The 16,851-nt window shown below is 35.7% G+C and overlaps 1 protein-coding gene across 2 annotated transcripts in view; it reads left to right on the top strand.

The window, feature by feature from the left end:
- The first annotated feature begins 1,988 nt into the window (after positions 1 to 1,988).
- LOC5571904 (CCR4-NOT transcription complex subunit 7) overlaps positions 1,989 to 16,851 on the top strand; it is a 34,142-nt gene continuing 19,279 nt past the window's right edge. For both annotated transcript variants that reach the window (XM_021855131.1, XM_001659953.2), the window contains exons 1-2: positions 1,989 to 2,297; positions 2,363 to 2,440. The gene's annotated coding sequence lies outside the window, so the exon portion shown is untranslated. The remainder of the gene's footprint in view (positions 2,298 to 2,362; positions 2,441 to 16,851) is intronic.

Consider the following 16,851-nt stretch of genomic DNA (forward strand, 5'->3'; position numbering starts at 1 on the left):
GTTTTCTAGCAATCTGCTTGCACCCATCAGTTCTTGGGTGATTATCGTCATATCTCGTGCTTTTTTCCTGGACGCAACGCTTGACGGGTGTTGCGGGCCGTATTTCGATAATATTATAAACCACGGAAGACTGAACTGGACACTTTTTTACTAAATTTAAGCCAGAATGAATATTCTTTTTGGCCGTTTTCGAACTCTTGTTTCTTTGTTTTGATCTGAAAGATGACAGAAACGCAAAAATCACGGAGATACACACGATTAAAAATATCATAAAGCGTTTCAAATTTTATAGCTGATTTAATTTCCTATTGTCATTCTACTTTTTTGGAATAGAAGAGAAATCTGTATATCCTAATGAAAAGAGCAAAATGTCGCGAATTTATTTATTTATGTGAAACGGAAACAGATCAAAATAATTGAAAACTGCACAGCCAGCATGCATTTTTTTAGTGTGTATAACAAACACCAACGTGTTCAAACTGTTTAAAATAGGTATTATATAGTAAAATGCAGTTGCGCAAATACAATTTCACTAAAGGTTATATTACATTGCAACTATTTCAAATGAGTTAGCAGTGCCAAATAATTTTACAATTTTTGTACGCTATAATAAATTGTCACTTTTCTACATACATTACTTAAAAAGCTTTTTACAGTTCAAGGTTTCAGATCCTTAATATTGTTCAACGTAAAATACATCGTTTGTGATACACTTACATTAACAGAAAGAAGAATCATACTGTTTGGAATAATGGGCAAATTGTATTTTTCTATGCGGGCACTCTCATCTCATGTAAAAACTTCCCAGCTACAACTTTGCCGAAGACCACATTTCGATGGGAGTAAGGATAATTTGTTATTATAGGTTACAAAGTTTAAATCATGCTAAGATTATCATTCAATTACTTTCAGAGCAACACTGCTTTTTTTGCTGTAGAACATAGTAGCCTGGATTACTTTGATCTATTCTTCCCGCCATGAGCACCACTGTTGCCTGCATAACATAAATTCTTGATAGGTCAACCGTGATTGGAATAGTAAAATTAAAAACTTGTTGATGGTTCTCATTACTTCAACGTTTGTTTCAGTGCAGGCTCATGGGGATGATTCAAATATTACATAACGCAAAATTTGACAATTTTAGACCCCCTCCCTCCCCCACCTAACAGCTTTTGTATGAAGAATTCAAATTTTTTGTATGGACCGTAACACTACGAAAGACCCGCTCCCTCCCTATTGCGTTACGTAATATTTGAACGAACCCATGGTTGAGCGGGAAAAGCTAAGTATGCAGCTCAGCTCAAGAAAAGTAAAAATGTCTGCTCAAAAAATGGTCAAGAAATTTTCTACAGTGAGCTCCATTTGAATTGACATTTCTTTTCAACAGCGTACTGCGATAAAAGAAAAATGCTTTTCTTGAGCATTTCTTGCAAGAAATTTCCCACGCATTGGTGAACTAACGCAAAGCTAAAATGCGTAGATGGCGCTTTTCTAGAATAGGAATAAGGGCATCTTAATAAAAATTTTAATGATAAAATTGGAAGAAAAATCACCACAATTATTTAACTGACAAGATTTTTGCAATTTACGGCACAGGAAATCGTAAATATTCATTTCAATTTGAAAAACATTCGCAATCTAACCTCACTTTTGATCACCAATCGAGATAGGCGATTACTTTTCTGTTGAGGTGCATGAACCTTTGCATGCTATAAAACGTTTGACTTTTACTGTGCGCCCTGTTTTCAAGTTGCCCGGAAGAGAGAGCGAGACAGCACCAACACACGGCGCACAGTAAAAGTCATGAGAACAAAAGAATTTATGGCACGTATAGAGGCTCATACTTCGCTAAAAAGCCAAAAAAATTATAGCAACACACACGTGGTTGAATCCCCTCACTTGTGCGAGCTTACCTTACAAATTCTGAGCTACCTTGATCACATTGTGACAGATGCGTGTCAGTTTTTTTTTTTCGACTGCATTCTCGCACGCACACCAGCAAAAAACGCGCATCAGTCTGAGCTCGAAGAAGACACAAACGATACGTCTCGAAGTCGAAAACGGAACGCGATTCACTTTTTTTCCTCATTAGCCGAAACAGGGAGAGGAAAAAACGCTTCTAAGAAAAGCTATTTTCCGATAAAACGGCTCGCGACAGCATCATCCTTTGAACCTGCACGAAGTGAGGGCATTGGATAGTGAAGGCATCCCGTAGCAGCGGAAAAAAACGTCCAGAGAAGATTCGGTGTCGTAATCCGTGTTTGTGTGAAGGACAAGAGTGAAGCGGATTCCGCACGGTAATTATTATTTTTCATCGGTACGGACTTTTGCGGGTATAAACTGGCATTATTTTCTTTTCAAGGCCGTGGATAGCGACAGCACCCAACTGGCGCCTGTGTCGAAGTTCTTCTTCACCCCCTCGTTGCGTTTCCGCGATTGGGTAAGTGGTTCCTTTCCGACATTTTTCTCTACCAAAACCCCCCACACCTCCCTCCTTTTCCGCACCTGTGCGAGGGTTAGGGATGCTCACTCGGCTCCACCATCAATGATCATTTTGAGGGGCTGTGGGGATCGTGCTTGGGCGTGATCCGGTTATTCTAAAAGATTTGCAGCTCCTCACCTCACATCATCATTCTGATAAAACAACTCTCCGGAAAGAGTCTGGAACATTTGAGATCCTTGTGAAACAGGAATTACAAGAAGCATAAAATATTTGTTAGAGATTGAAAATTAAGCTCCGGAATAGGTTCCCTGGGATGTCTTTCTTTTGGAAAAACAGCTAAATAAGGGAAAGATTAGAAACATGATTTTAATTAATTTAAATTATTACTTATTCATTTTACACAGTGTATTCTGTGTTTTTCGTCTTCGGCGAATTTCAATTGATACCGTTTTACTTTTAGGCTGCTGGTCTTTTTATTACTGTGAGTACAAAAAGCTCAATCCTGCCTAGTTTGGATAGTAGCTACACTTAGTACACAAATTATATCACGCTAAATTTCAACTTTTTCGATCACCTCCTTAGTGTTCTTAAGAGCACTTCCACAGTTATTACTTAGAGCTTTCTATGCCAAAGTGGCCATTTTTGCATTCGTATATCGTGTGGCAGGTACGATTATACTCTATGCCCAGGGAAGTCAAGAAAATTTCCATTACGAAAAAAATCATAACCGACCGGAAATCGAACCTTAATACCTTGAGCATGGTTTTGCTTTGTAGCCGCGGACTCTATCACTCGGTTAAGAGCGACCCCATAGCTCAGATCAGCATAAAAAAACAGCAACGATCAATCTTTTCAGACCCATGCAAAATGGTACACCCCATGTGGCGGTAGTTGAAGAACCATACTTTCATAAGGAAAACTTCTGTCTAGGTAACCTTGTGGATCCAGTTTTTGCTACTTTCAGCAAGCATGAAATGGCAAACTTGTGCCATTCTCCATGCATTGCTACTCTTATTCCTAAACTACCAGAAATATATGTGCTAACGCAATTGATGTTTATGTTGGTGACTTCAATGGGAAATATGTTTATAGTCGGTTTATTTACTACATGATAAACCATCCCCAACGGATGATTTCAAACGAGTAGTTGTCGTACATTAAGTAACAAAAGGCCTTCAGATTGCAGGCAGTGAAGCGAATGTATCCTCTCGAGCAGCTCAGATATTAATTTGAGAGTCTTCAGTCTGAAAGAACACTTGAGGGAGCGTCCATAAATGACGTATCGTTTTTCATTGATTTTACATACCTTGTCCTCCTCTGTAGCATTTTATCACCGAAGTTGACACCCCCTTCCCTTAAAAATCTCAGACAAAAATTTAAAAAAGAAAAATTATTTCATATTTTTGCTTCACGCAAAATGACTTTTACCGAAATAATTTCAAGCGTATTGCATTACTCCTCAAGAAAAGTTCAAAACAAACATAACGCATGTTCGTTTGGCTCACACTTTGACAGCTCTCGCTGCTCGATTAGCTCACACTTTGACAGAAATGTCAGCTTCCGCGAATCTCTCTTATAAAGGATTACTAGTTTTTAGGAAAAATGCATTTTTAGAGTCATGGTCATTATTTGAATACATGTCTCTATTTTTGGTTAAGGTCTCTAAAATCTCTATTTCAATTAAAATGGTCGCAAAAGTCGCTCTTCTGTTTGCAGTGAATCCTTGTGCAAAATTCTAGAGACTCCATAGACATTTTCCAAGATACAGTCGCCTCTCCACATCTCGATATCGAAGGGACCATCGAGATAGGGAGAGATCGAGACATAGAACAAATTTGTAATGAGTACTAGATTGAAAATCACTCCGTTACCAAGTAAATTGAAAACAAACAGACGTCATTCCGTCTTCGCAAAGTGGTTTGAATCCCTAAAATCTAGTCTAGTAACCTATGATAATGGGCATATCGACATACGGAGAGAAAATTGAGAACGAAAATCACATCGAGATAGGGAGGTATCGAGATAAGGAGGATATCGAGATATGGAGAGTGAAAATGTATGCAGCATGAAGGGACCGAAAAAATCATCGACATAGGGAGAGATATCGAGATGTAGAACATCGAGATGTGGAGAGTCGACTGTACTATGCTATAACTCCCACGTCGATTTTTATTTAGTAGTGTTTGATCCTTTGACCTTGACGCTTACTCATGCGGGGGCGGGTGATGAGGGCAGGATCAAACTTGTCGCGCGTCGTTCGCTCAGAGAAATGAAAAAGCGCCGCGGATCGTTAGTAGTGTTTGATCTATTGATCGCGTCGCTTGCTCTTGCGTGGGCGAGTGACGAACCCTTGTTCGGCGTACAATACGATTATCAATTATCATTTCGCGAATCCGGTTAGGCGTGATTATATCATAAATCGCATCACCAAACATTGGTGACTCCCAGATCTCTACCTTATCCTACTAACCCAATATCCTTCCCATGACAACCGTGGAGATGCAGAGGTGATCTCGGTCTCTAGTAACAACGGTAGTCACACTAACATTCCTTCTCTTTCCCGAGGACGTGGACGGCGCCGTTATTGACTTTTAAATTTGAGCTCGCGATTTGTGCACATTGAAGAATGGTAAGCTAATACCAAGCCCCAATCATTAATTCCCTGTGCAACTTCGATTGTTCTGGTCAATCACGGAGTAGCAACTACGAATTGTACGGTCCTCTATGCTTATGCTAATAACTCCCACGTCGATTTTTTCATTTATTCGATTCATTTTCATAATGATTGTTTTTCAAAATTCATTACTCTCAGGAATTTCTCCAAGAATCCTTCAGGAATTGTTCGATAAAATCTATTATAAACTTTTATAGGAATTGCTAGACAAATTTGACCTGGGATTTCTCATTAAGTTCCTCCAAAACTTTCTCACTGCATTTCTCCAGCATTTCATCAAAATATTTCTGCTGTGGTTCAAAATTTCTCTAATAATTTTTCAAATTAAATTTCTAAATCTCCATGGATTTTTCAAAATTTTATTCAAGGTTCCACACCTGCTAATACTACAACAATTATAACAGTTTTTTTTTGTATTCAGTTGCAGCTGCCTGACAGCTTTACTTGTCAAGGCTGAACCCTCAGTTCTACCAAAGACAAATTAAAGACCTCCATATCCCTTGCAGTTGCCCAAAATTTTATGACTCATAAGGTAATCTAGAATTCCGTGAAAGTGTACTGCGATCTGTCAAACTTGGGTACCTTTTGCTTTACCGAGGGACCAAATGCAGTACTAGAAGTACCAAATTGAGCCCGAGCGGGACGGACCTGGTTCTACCAGGATCAATACTAAGACGGACTATGATACCCACTTAAACACTTTTTTCATTAGTATTGTGACGTGGTAGTTTTTGAAAAATACCCATATTCTCTTGCTTCTGAGAAAAAGAAGCATTGTGAAAATCAGCAACTCCATCAGAATTTGTTTGAAGTAGTAGTGTCATTACTGTCTAGTCCAAATGATTTTAAAAAAATTGTCATTTAAGTGTCTTTTTAGTCATGATATTGTGACTGTTCATGTCTTTTACGTGAGATTAGAGTCTTAAATATCAATTGTTAAAATCTGAAAAAATAGGCTGCTCTGCTGGCTAGTAGTGCCACGTAGTTGGAAATGGCTGTGGCCATGCCACGAAGCATGGGTTCGATTCCCGCTCCAGTCGGTGGAAACTTTTCGTCAAACGAAAAATTCATCATTGGACTACTGGGTGTTTCGTGTTGTCCGTTGCCTAATGTTAGTGATCGTTCAGCCTGTGCAGCCTTTGGCTGAAGACGGTGTAAATTGTCGTTTTTAGAATATTGTACTTCTCAGAAGTAACATACAGAACCAAATTATAGTCTATGTTGACAACTAATAGTACCGATGTTATCTTCAAGTTTTTTAGAATACTGATCAACTGAAAAGATGTTTTGATAAATAATAATCGCGTTCAAATCGTAAACTGTCGTGCTTGGGTTTGTATATCTAAACTAGAGTTGGTCACTTTCAGCGTTGAATCTTCTCGAATAATCTTATTGAAATTAAAATTGTGTCATAAGCATTCTTATCTGTACGTGGATGAGAATCATAGAACATGCATGTTGTTATTTTATGTTTTGTTGTTCTGGTTGTAGTTCTAGTTTATTTCGTTATTCGTTATCGTTACTGTTGTTGAAAGTATTTATTGGTCATTACGTTCATATGTCCTTCAAGAAATAATCTTCGAAATCTCTAAATGGAATACTCCGTAAACGGTTCTTTTCTAACGAGAAGCAATCACCCATTCAGCATTCTCCTTATGAATCGTAGAAGAATAAATTGCTCATTTGTTCCAACCCTCTATTATGACATAATCAACCCCCCATAACTTCTCATGAACCATTCCAATTTCATACATTTCTGACTACACAGTTCGTTTTGAGGATATATAACAAATTTGATCAGTTTGCAAGTCTGTATACGCATGTCTATGGTTGTTCAAAAGTTTTTTTTTTATTATTCACACAAGAAAGATACAGCATTGGATACAGCAGGTAAAACCTGCATAGTGACAGACAGATGCTGCAACAATGTCACGGGTGACTAGGATGAATCTGATGGAAAATTTTTCGATAGATTGCTTTGGATTTTCCACAAATCAATTTTTTTCTTGCAACGCGTATTACCTTAGGCTTCAACATATATTACTGTCCCCCACGGTATACACGACAAGGTAGGCTATTCCCACGTGTAAACAACGATTTTCATTAATAACATGTGTCGTCATTCCTATCGCCAAGCATGGGTCTAGAAGGATAGAAAAAGAGAGCAGGCTTTGCTTTCTCTTACACTCGTTCGAGATTGCGATAGGAATGACGTCACTACCAAATGTCATTTTTCGGAATATAATACCTTGTTTCTTTTTATCGTGACTGTCTCCTACAAGATTCACTTTTTGGTATCAAAAGCAATGCTTCACAACCAGTGCCGGATTTGCGCTTCGAGGGGCCCGGATCAGATCTCACAAAAGAGATCCTTCTATACAAAAGTCAGCACGTTTTGAGATTCCACAAACTAACATCCTGAATTTGAGTTTTAAACGAAATGGTCGGTTCCAAGATATGAGGGGCCCAAATGCAAAGTGGTGTAACTGACATTAAAAAATTGAACTGTTTTCAAAGTGTTTTTGGTAATTTTTTTCGTCCAATGGGGACAAAATATAACAACTCGTAGAAGATTAGCTCATTTTTTGGTTTCTATATAGTTTCTATGGAGTTAAAAAATTGCTGAAAACATTGAAAGTCTGTTTTCACCAAAGCTCCTTTAAGTTTCCAGTTTGTTTCTGGTTGGAAAAAAAGTAGTTACAGTATTGGCAACAATAAAGTACACATAGCCTGATTTTCGTACAAAATGGTCAAGTTTAGAGACCTGCATCTCTGTTTTTAGAAAACCGATTGAACTGCATGTTGGAAATAACTTCAAATTAGATCTTTCTATGCAAAAGGGTCTAGGTTCTTAAAATCCGCCCATTCTGACACAAATGATAAAATTTTGATACTAATATATTTTAAAAACAAACAATTTACGATAAGTAGGTATAATCTCATATAGTTTTGCATCCCATTTAAGTGAACAAATTTGCAGAAGTAGTCCTTCTTCTACATATTCACATTTTAAAAATATTCCAATTCGAAAATTTTAGCATTTTTCTCAAAATAGTTTTTTTTAATAGCTTCCAAAGTCTTGAAAAGTATTTGATTAACTTCTCATAAATCAAATTTCATGTTATTTATGAGATGTAGTTTAAAGATAGTCGTAGCGGTAAACGCGCAGCTATTCAGCATGACCATGCTGATGGTCGTGGGTTCGAATCCCGCTGGTCGGGGATCTTTTCGTAAAGGAAATTTTCTCGATTCCCAGGGCATAGAGTATCTTCGTACCTGCCACACGATATACACATGCAAAAATGGTCAATCGGCAAAGAAAGCTCTTAGTTAATAACTGTGGAAGTGCTCATAAGAACACTAACCTGAGAAGCAGGCTTTGTCCCAGTTGGGACGTAACGCCAGAAAGAAGAAGAAGAAGTTTAAATTCCTTTTCAAGCTGCTATACAGTTCCCCAAACTTGACTATTTTGTATGAATATCGGCCTTTATGTACTTTATTCTTTCCAGAACTGTATATTGAGTAGTGTTTGTCGCTTGCTCCTGCGGAGGCGGGCGGTGAGGGCAGGATCCAACATTGCGCGCGTCGTTCGCTCAGTGGAATGAAAAAGCGCCGCGGATCTTTAGTAGTGTTTGATCTATTGATCGCGTCGCTAGCTTTTGCGTGGGGGAGTGACGAACACTTGTTTTTGGCGTACAATGCGATTATCGAATTATTTCGCGAATCCGGTTAGGCGTGATTATATCATAGATTGCATCAACTGTGGAGATGCAGAGGTGATCTCGGTCTCTAGTAACAACGGTTGTCGAACTAACATTCCTTCCCTTTCTCGATTACCGTAAGGACGTGGCCGGCGCCGTTATTGACTTTTAAAATTTTAGCTCTTGATTTGTGCACATTGGGAATGGTAAGCTAATCCCAAGCCATTAAATCTCTGTGCAATTTCGATTGTTTTGGTCAATCACGGAGTAGCAACTACGAATTGTACGGTCATCTATGCTTATGCTTATGCTTTACTGTATATTCTATGGATTATATTCATAGCTTACACTAAGCCTTAACTGAATTCAAAGAAAACTTTATCGACTACGGTATACAAAATAGAAAAGTATTTAAAATACTGACTACCGCGTCACAAAACAATTTTCCTTACAATTCAAGTATCTTATAGAATTGCAAATATGTTTAAATTTTAAAGTTATGATAGGAATCTAATAAACTCTTTGAATTAAGCAGTACCTTAAAGGTAACCGTATATTTAAGACCCTGCATAAGGTTTAAGCGCATTTTTAATTCCAACTTTTTTCGAAAACTAACTAGAGAAGAATTTTGATGAACATTTTGATAACATTCATGATGTTTTGTAAGGTATTGTAAATTTAGCATCTTATCGAACGCGACGATTTGTAATCGTCGCCAATGAAACCGCTAGTCTTACCAACACAACGGCGAATCACCTCTTTTGATTAGTTTGTTAGCGACGATTTTTTCGGTCTGTTTGAAAGATGGTGACGCGTTTTGTTATGAACGAAACAGACAATATTAATATGTTGGTATTCAGACAGTATTTGCAATGCCATAGTTTTCAAAACAAGATTCTATATAGATTAGAACAACATAATAGTCAATTTATTGTTCCAATAGTGAAACTATTGATGAACTATTGATGGTTATGCGACCTTGCCGCGATGGGAGGGCACAATCCATTAGCCCATTAGATGGAAATCAAAGGCGTAACCTGTAGTGGTGGTATCACATTTTGGCATTTTTGCTTAAAGCTGCGTCATAATTTATATGGCATAGACGCATCAATATCTCGGATGGGATCCAACGGACGTTCTGCGTCGTTGATAGCATTGATGCCCGTTTCAAATAATTAATCTATTCGAAGTGGAGATTAATACTATTGGCGGCGACCAGTTTGCATTTTGCTAACCAGAATAATCCGTAGCCACTCTTACAATTAGCTAGGTAGACACATCGTTATCATATACGACGTAGAGAATATTACTCTGAGGAAAATGACTTGTTGATTCACTGAGTAGAAATAAGTGGCGGCAATCTTATTTTAATATGGTTTTACATTGCCATAATAAGAAATTCCTCTTTTGTAACAATGGTATAAGCAATCTAATTCCAGCTTCATTGTCTCAAAATTTACAATAGAACGTAGGCGTTGTGGAACATTGCGTTTGCCACCTTAAAGGAGACTGTAATATATGTTAAACATAAGGTATTAATGACTATGGAAAGTAATACGCTGAGATTGATCATTAGGGTACACATGCTGTTTCGAGAAATTGTTGAACAGACAAGGAAAGCGACTTATTTCTTCAAGGACATGAACGTAATAATCAATAATTCTTTCAACAACAAGAATTACGAAATGAACTAGAACTATGACTAAACAGCTAAAAATTTCTACTTATGAAATTTGTGGACAAATATGTTTTTATGTTGAAAAAGTTATCTATGAGTGTTTAATTTTATAAGTCGATAAACCTAATCACTTGTCAATACATCAGTGCAATTCAGCGTGTCATACTTTGTTGTGTACTTGAGCAATGCAATCGAAACGAGTTTTTATACATTTTATCTGTTAAAAATATCTACATTATAATTCAGGATCAATTATTACTTTGTCAAACTATTTTTGTGCTAAACAAAATCTCAATTTTATTTTTTTTTATTGTTTTTATTTTTGATGAAAAACTGTTTGTCAAATAATGATTGTGTACTACTGTTTTATCCATTAGATTCAATATGCTACGTCCACTGGTTAAAGACCTCTCCCTCCTCCTCGTCACCCATCGTAACAAATTCGTAAATACCCTATGCGGTCTGTGAAGACTACTGATAGACATACTGCATGGTGCCGATCTGACTGGATCAGAATCGTTCAAGTCGTCTCGCATGGCTTACAAGAAGGCTCTTCGATCTGCAGAACGATCCGCCTGGAAAAACCTTTGCACAAATGTATTCAGTTTGAGTAACGTCAGTCGGCTGAACAAAATCCTTGAAAAATCAAAGGATTTTAGGTCAGCGAAATTCGTTTACCTAATGGAGACGGGACTTTTTCTGATGAAGAAGATTTAGAATGTTTAAAATGTAAATAATGATTTGATTGTCAAACCCTGGGCTTGGGATTATATTTTCCAGGGAGCGATGAGTTTTGATAATTGATCGCTGTTGTTAGTAGATTGATTAGATGTTAGGTGAATTTCAAAGCAATGGCAAACTTTTTATTACAAAATTTAGATTTTGTCTTCAGACCTAAAGATTCTGGTTAAACTACTGCATAGTACGGCTATCACTCATCAAAATTACTTTCACTTCGGGAAAATATAATTTCAATCTGGCGAGAAGATTACAAACTGAGGGTGGGTTAGGAGCACAGTCAGACCCTTGAATGTGCAATGTGGGGTAGTAATTGGGAATGCCATTGACGGTTTGTAATCTTCTACGAGGTTTTCGAAAACCAACAGGGCGCGTGCACCGGGTTGCGGATAGGAGCAAAGGGAGATCAATAGCATCTACTTAAAATAATAGAGCAAAAAGCCGTTCCATGATTAGGTAATGTTTAGCGATCTTCTATGGTGTTCTAGTACTATAAAATTCTTCACTCAATGGGAATTCTGGCCTTGATAATATCAATAGTGATAAAAACATAAAATAATACCTAATACTCAATAAGTACAGTGTAGCTTCAATGTAGTCATAAATGAAATAAAATCAATTTTCTATACTTGACAAGGTTTTGAAGACAATCAATGAGTGAAAGAACTACCTATTAGAAAAGCCACATCAGCTAAGGCTATACATATACAAATGTTGGTCATAGGGTCATGGCGAGCATTCGGTATGTATGTCTATGACTGATTCTAATCTAATAGGGGCACTAGAAGACCACGCGGACAATTTCGAAACAAATTATTTTTATACATCGGTCTTATGATCCGAAAGGCTCAGCTATGCTGTAATGTCATTTTTTAAGCTATTCATTAGTGCTGTTTAATTGTTTATTATTATAACAAAATTACATAATTACTCATTACTAATCACTGTTCCTATATTCTCTCTTTCTCACCTTCTTAACTGTTGCATGATTATGATCATTACTAATATAATGCATGAGCATGCACAATAAGAATAATTTCAGAACTGTAAGCAGTCCATGGATAACTGGATAGAATAGCTTCGAAAAGAATGCTCAAAACAGAATAATTCTGGTCAGGGAAGTATGAACCACATGAGTAAGTAATACATTTCATTTTAATAATATCAAATATTTTTAAATAAATCAGCACCGCCAATCAGTAAACTGAATTATAATTTTATATCTGTACATAATAAAAACAGATAAAGTTTGTAAAGTTGTCACCATCGATTGAATTGCGTTCTTTATAGTAATGTTCAATCATTATCAAAAGCTCCTAAAGCGTCGCATCGTGCCATCAGCAAGCATCACTCTCATATTGTTATTACTTTGTTGTTTATTAAATTTCTATAAAGCGATCAGCTCATTCTTTCTTACTTGTACAATTGTTTGAAATTTAATTAAATTAAACCAAACTTCAAAACTCAAATTAAATTGCTCTCAGCACATTTACATTTTGCAGCATTAATCGCATTACTGTGTCAAGTCTTCTCCAATTTCCTATACCCTACCCCAACCCTTCCTATCATTTCCGATGGTGTTCAAGTGGTCCGCATAGACTATTACGGCCATTACCTATCCCTGCCCCCGGCTTTGGACTGACTTGCGCTCTCATTGCCCCACCAAACGCTGCAAAATGAAAATGAAAATGAAATAATGATTTGATTGTCAATCAATAGTTACATTATATAATCAATAACACTGCGGAACACGGTTTTGTCTCAAACACCAAAATACCGCAATTTACTAAATTAAGGGTTGCTGAGTTCATTGCCGTTTTCAGAAATATCATGGCACGTTTAGGTTTTGAGATATTGACTGTTGAAAATGCAAAATTTGACTGTTTAAGCCAACTTGCATACAAGTTTGTCAACTTGTACGGCAATTTATTTGCTCAATTTGTCACAAAATTCAAACTTCATGTGTAAAACAATACTTACCAATAAAGTTCATAATATTTTCGATGGTAAAATGTAATTTTTTGGTTATTCAGAAAAGTATTGTATTATGCCATATAAGAGAAACGAAGAATTTTATATGAAGACTGCAAGCATGTTGAAAAAAAAAAACGATTTAAACTAAATTTTATCGTGCAATTTCAACTGATTTGTATCTAAATTGAAAGTTCAAGTCCTATTTAGCATGTTTGGTAGATTATATCACAAAAAAGTTTGATAAATCATACCTTAAATTTCATGTAAACATCAATAAAACCAGTGTTTTATATAACTTTGGCGACCTGTAGCTAAAAGTTGTGACGTGCTGGAATATTTCTGAGAACGGCATCAGATTTAGCGACCCAAATTATACTAGAGACACATAATTTGATCCTTGAGACACGCAAAAGTGTCATTTTTGTTACGCAGGTGTAAGAGATTATTTAAGTAGACTCACGAGCCTTTAACTCTCTAATACCCAACCCCGCCTTTAAACGGGGTACACTTTGGAATTTTGCGTATTTTTTTGTAACTCAGAAAAATACGGAAATTTCATTAAACCTTAGCTCATAACACGCATATAAGGAAAGTTTGTTATGACTTTTGAAACTTTTTTGTTAATAAATCTTCGAGCTGTTTAGTGGAATACCTATAAGTAGATGAAAAACCGAATTTAGTACTATACCATTTAATTCCACTAGAGTTTGTATCTTTTGACAGATGGGTGAAATTATGAAAAATATCCACGTGCTCGGCTGGGATTGGGCTGGGAACCCAGGACTCTTGTATGCTAGACGAGTGTTTTACCAACTAAGCTACCGAGCCACTTGGTGACCCAATAACTAAGTTGGTTACAAGTTTAGAATTCAAATCCCTACAGACCACGCGGACCCCTTTCATAACCCATATCTTTCCGTCAGTTACACAGAAAATTAAATATGCTCCAAAATAAAAATAAAAAATTCATATTGTCAAAAGTGAACAAAAAATTTTATAAAATCAGTGGCCAGAAGAGGATCAAAGAAAAAAATAAAAAAGATAGGGATGTTCAAAAATAAAAATTATAAAAATCAAAAACCAAAAATCATAAATTCGTGAATAAAAATAAATCATTGCCCAAAACGTGTGTAGAACGATTTCAGATAACAAAAAATGATATTTAGATCGAAAATAAAAATTTGGTTATTTGAGGGTATGAAACCGCTAAAGGATTAACTTCAAATTTACGATTAAAATGCTAGAACAACCTCAAATGATGTTCTCAAGACTTTTCTGAAGAAATGTATGCGACAGTTTTTTAAACACACAATTGACATTTTCTAACACAGCTACGCAAAGATATTTAATTTTTCTTAAAAAAATTTTTTTTTTTTTTGGTAATTGGTACTTTTACTAAAAGTAATATCTTTGAATAGTAAGTATTGACTTCTCGACCACCCTAATTACCACAGTAATTAATCTGTTTCTGTTTAAGTTCTAAGTGCAAATTCGAAACAAGATCTTATTGAACCCATAACAGAAAATGAATTGCTAGATACTATTAAACGCTGTACTTTGAAAAAAGCACCTGGGCCAGATGGGATCACCTACGAGTTTTATCTAGTTCATTACACTACATTAAAAACCGATCTACTAAGGCTTTTCAACGGAATATTTAACGGTTCAGTGAAACCATTAGAGAGTTTTTCCGATGGGATTGTGACACTAATCCCGAAAATAGGAAACAAGAATGACATAAACAATTATAGACCAATTAGTCTATTGAACACCGACTACAAGCTTTTATGTAAAATTATCGCAAACCGTCTTAAGAAATGTCTTGAAGAAATTATTGATGAGGACCAAACAGCTGGTATTAAAAACAAAAGTTGTACAGATAGTCTCGACATCATTCGTACTCTTGTAATTAAAGCTCAACAATCAAAAAAATTCAAATTTGCTTTGCTCAGTCTAGATCTGGAGAAAGCTTTTGACAAGGTTTGCCATGAACGTTTGTGGGAAATCATGCTTAAGTTTGATATACCGCAACAAGTCGTAAACTGCATTAAGCAGCTATACAAAAATGCCTTTTCTAAAGTTTTAGTAAACGGGTTTTTGACACAATCCTTTAAAATAGAGAAATCAGTACGACAAGGTTGTCCTTTGTCAATGTTACTTTTCACGTTATACATTGAGCCATTAATAAGACATTTAAATAAAAGTTTATCAGGAATTCTGATTTTGAACAGATTCGTACGTGTTCTTGCTTTCGCAGATGATTTGACTTTGATCATTAGATCTGACCAAGAAATTGATACAGTGATGGAAATTTTAGAAAATTTCTCTAAATTCGCTGGTATAAAGCTGAATTTAAGGAAATCAGGTTTTTTGCGTTTTAACAATTGTGTGATAGGACCACAGAAGATCACTGAAAAAGATGAATTGAAAATTTTAGGTATTTTTATTGGTACCAATTATAGAAAAGTAGTCGAAACCAACTACAGAAAAGTTATTCAAGCAATAAATGCTACAATCCAAGCTCATATGTCTAGAAGACTTAATCTTTTGGAAAAGGTCGTTGTTTTAAACACCTATATTCTCTCGAAATTGTGGTATATTGCTCAAATTATACCAGCCAGCAATATACACATTGCACAAATACGTAAAATAACGGGAAGTTTTTTATGGGGTCATCATAGAATCTTTAAAATAGAACGCTCACAATTATACTTGCATTATTTTAAGGGAGGGTTGAATTTAATAGATGTAGACACTAAGTGTAAATCTCTTTTCGTGAGAAGTTTACTTTTCAAAGGTGCCACTGCTATAAGTCACTATTTGATAAGAACACACAATTTGAAAGGACTAAGTTTAAATACACAACGTCTTATTCAGAAAGCAAAAGAAATCAAAGATATGACGCATCTAGTAACTAACAAGCAAATTTATGAATACATGTTAACTAAACTAAATATTGAAATTAAGGTTGAAAAAAAGTATCCTCAAATACATTGGGAAGTAGTATGGGAGAACATTAATCAAAACTTTTTAAGTTTATCAGCTAGGTCAACATTGTATGAGATATTTAATGACATCATTCCGAACAAAATTAAAATGTTTAACAATCTTGCTAACATAGATAGCTTTTCATGCGATGTGTGTGGAAAACCAGATAATAACGTCCATCGGTTTATGAATTGTATAAAAACAGCTGATATATGGAACTGGGTGTCTGACATAATCAAAAACCGATTAAAAATTAAAATAACTTCGCCACATTTGCTACTTTATCGTGGAATAGGAAAACATAATTGTAGATTAAAAGCAGCATTATGGTTAGTATGTGAAGCAATTGTGTACAATGTCAAAAATCATAAGAATCCAAGTTTATACATGTTCAAGAAAGATATACAAGATTATAGATGGAATAATCGCATACTGTTTTGTAAACATTTCAAAAACTATCTTAACATCTGTTGAACACCAACAGAATTTAGTTAATGATTAGAATTAAGGTACATTTTATTAAAAAAAAAAACACTATGTATGCTAGAATATACATTGTTTCGTTTGTGAATGTTGTAAAAAGTTAAATAAACAGTAAAAATGAAAAAAAAAAAAAACGTGTGTAGAACGATTTCAGATAACAAAAAATGATATT

Source organism: Aedes aegypti, chromosome 3, assembly GCF_002204515.2.
Source record: "Aedes aegypti strain LVP_AGWG chromosome 3, AaegL5.0 Primary Assembly, whole genome shotgun sequence".
NCBI lineage: Eukaryota > Metazoa > Arthropoda > Insecta > Diptera > Culicidae > Aedes > Aedes aegypti.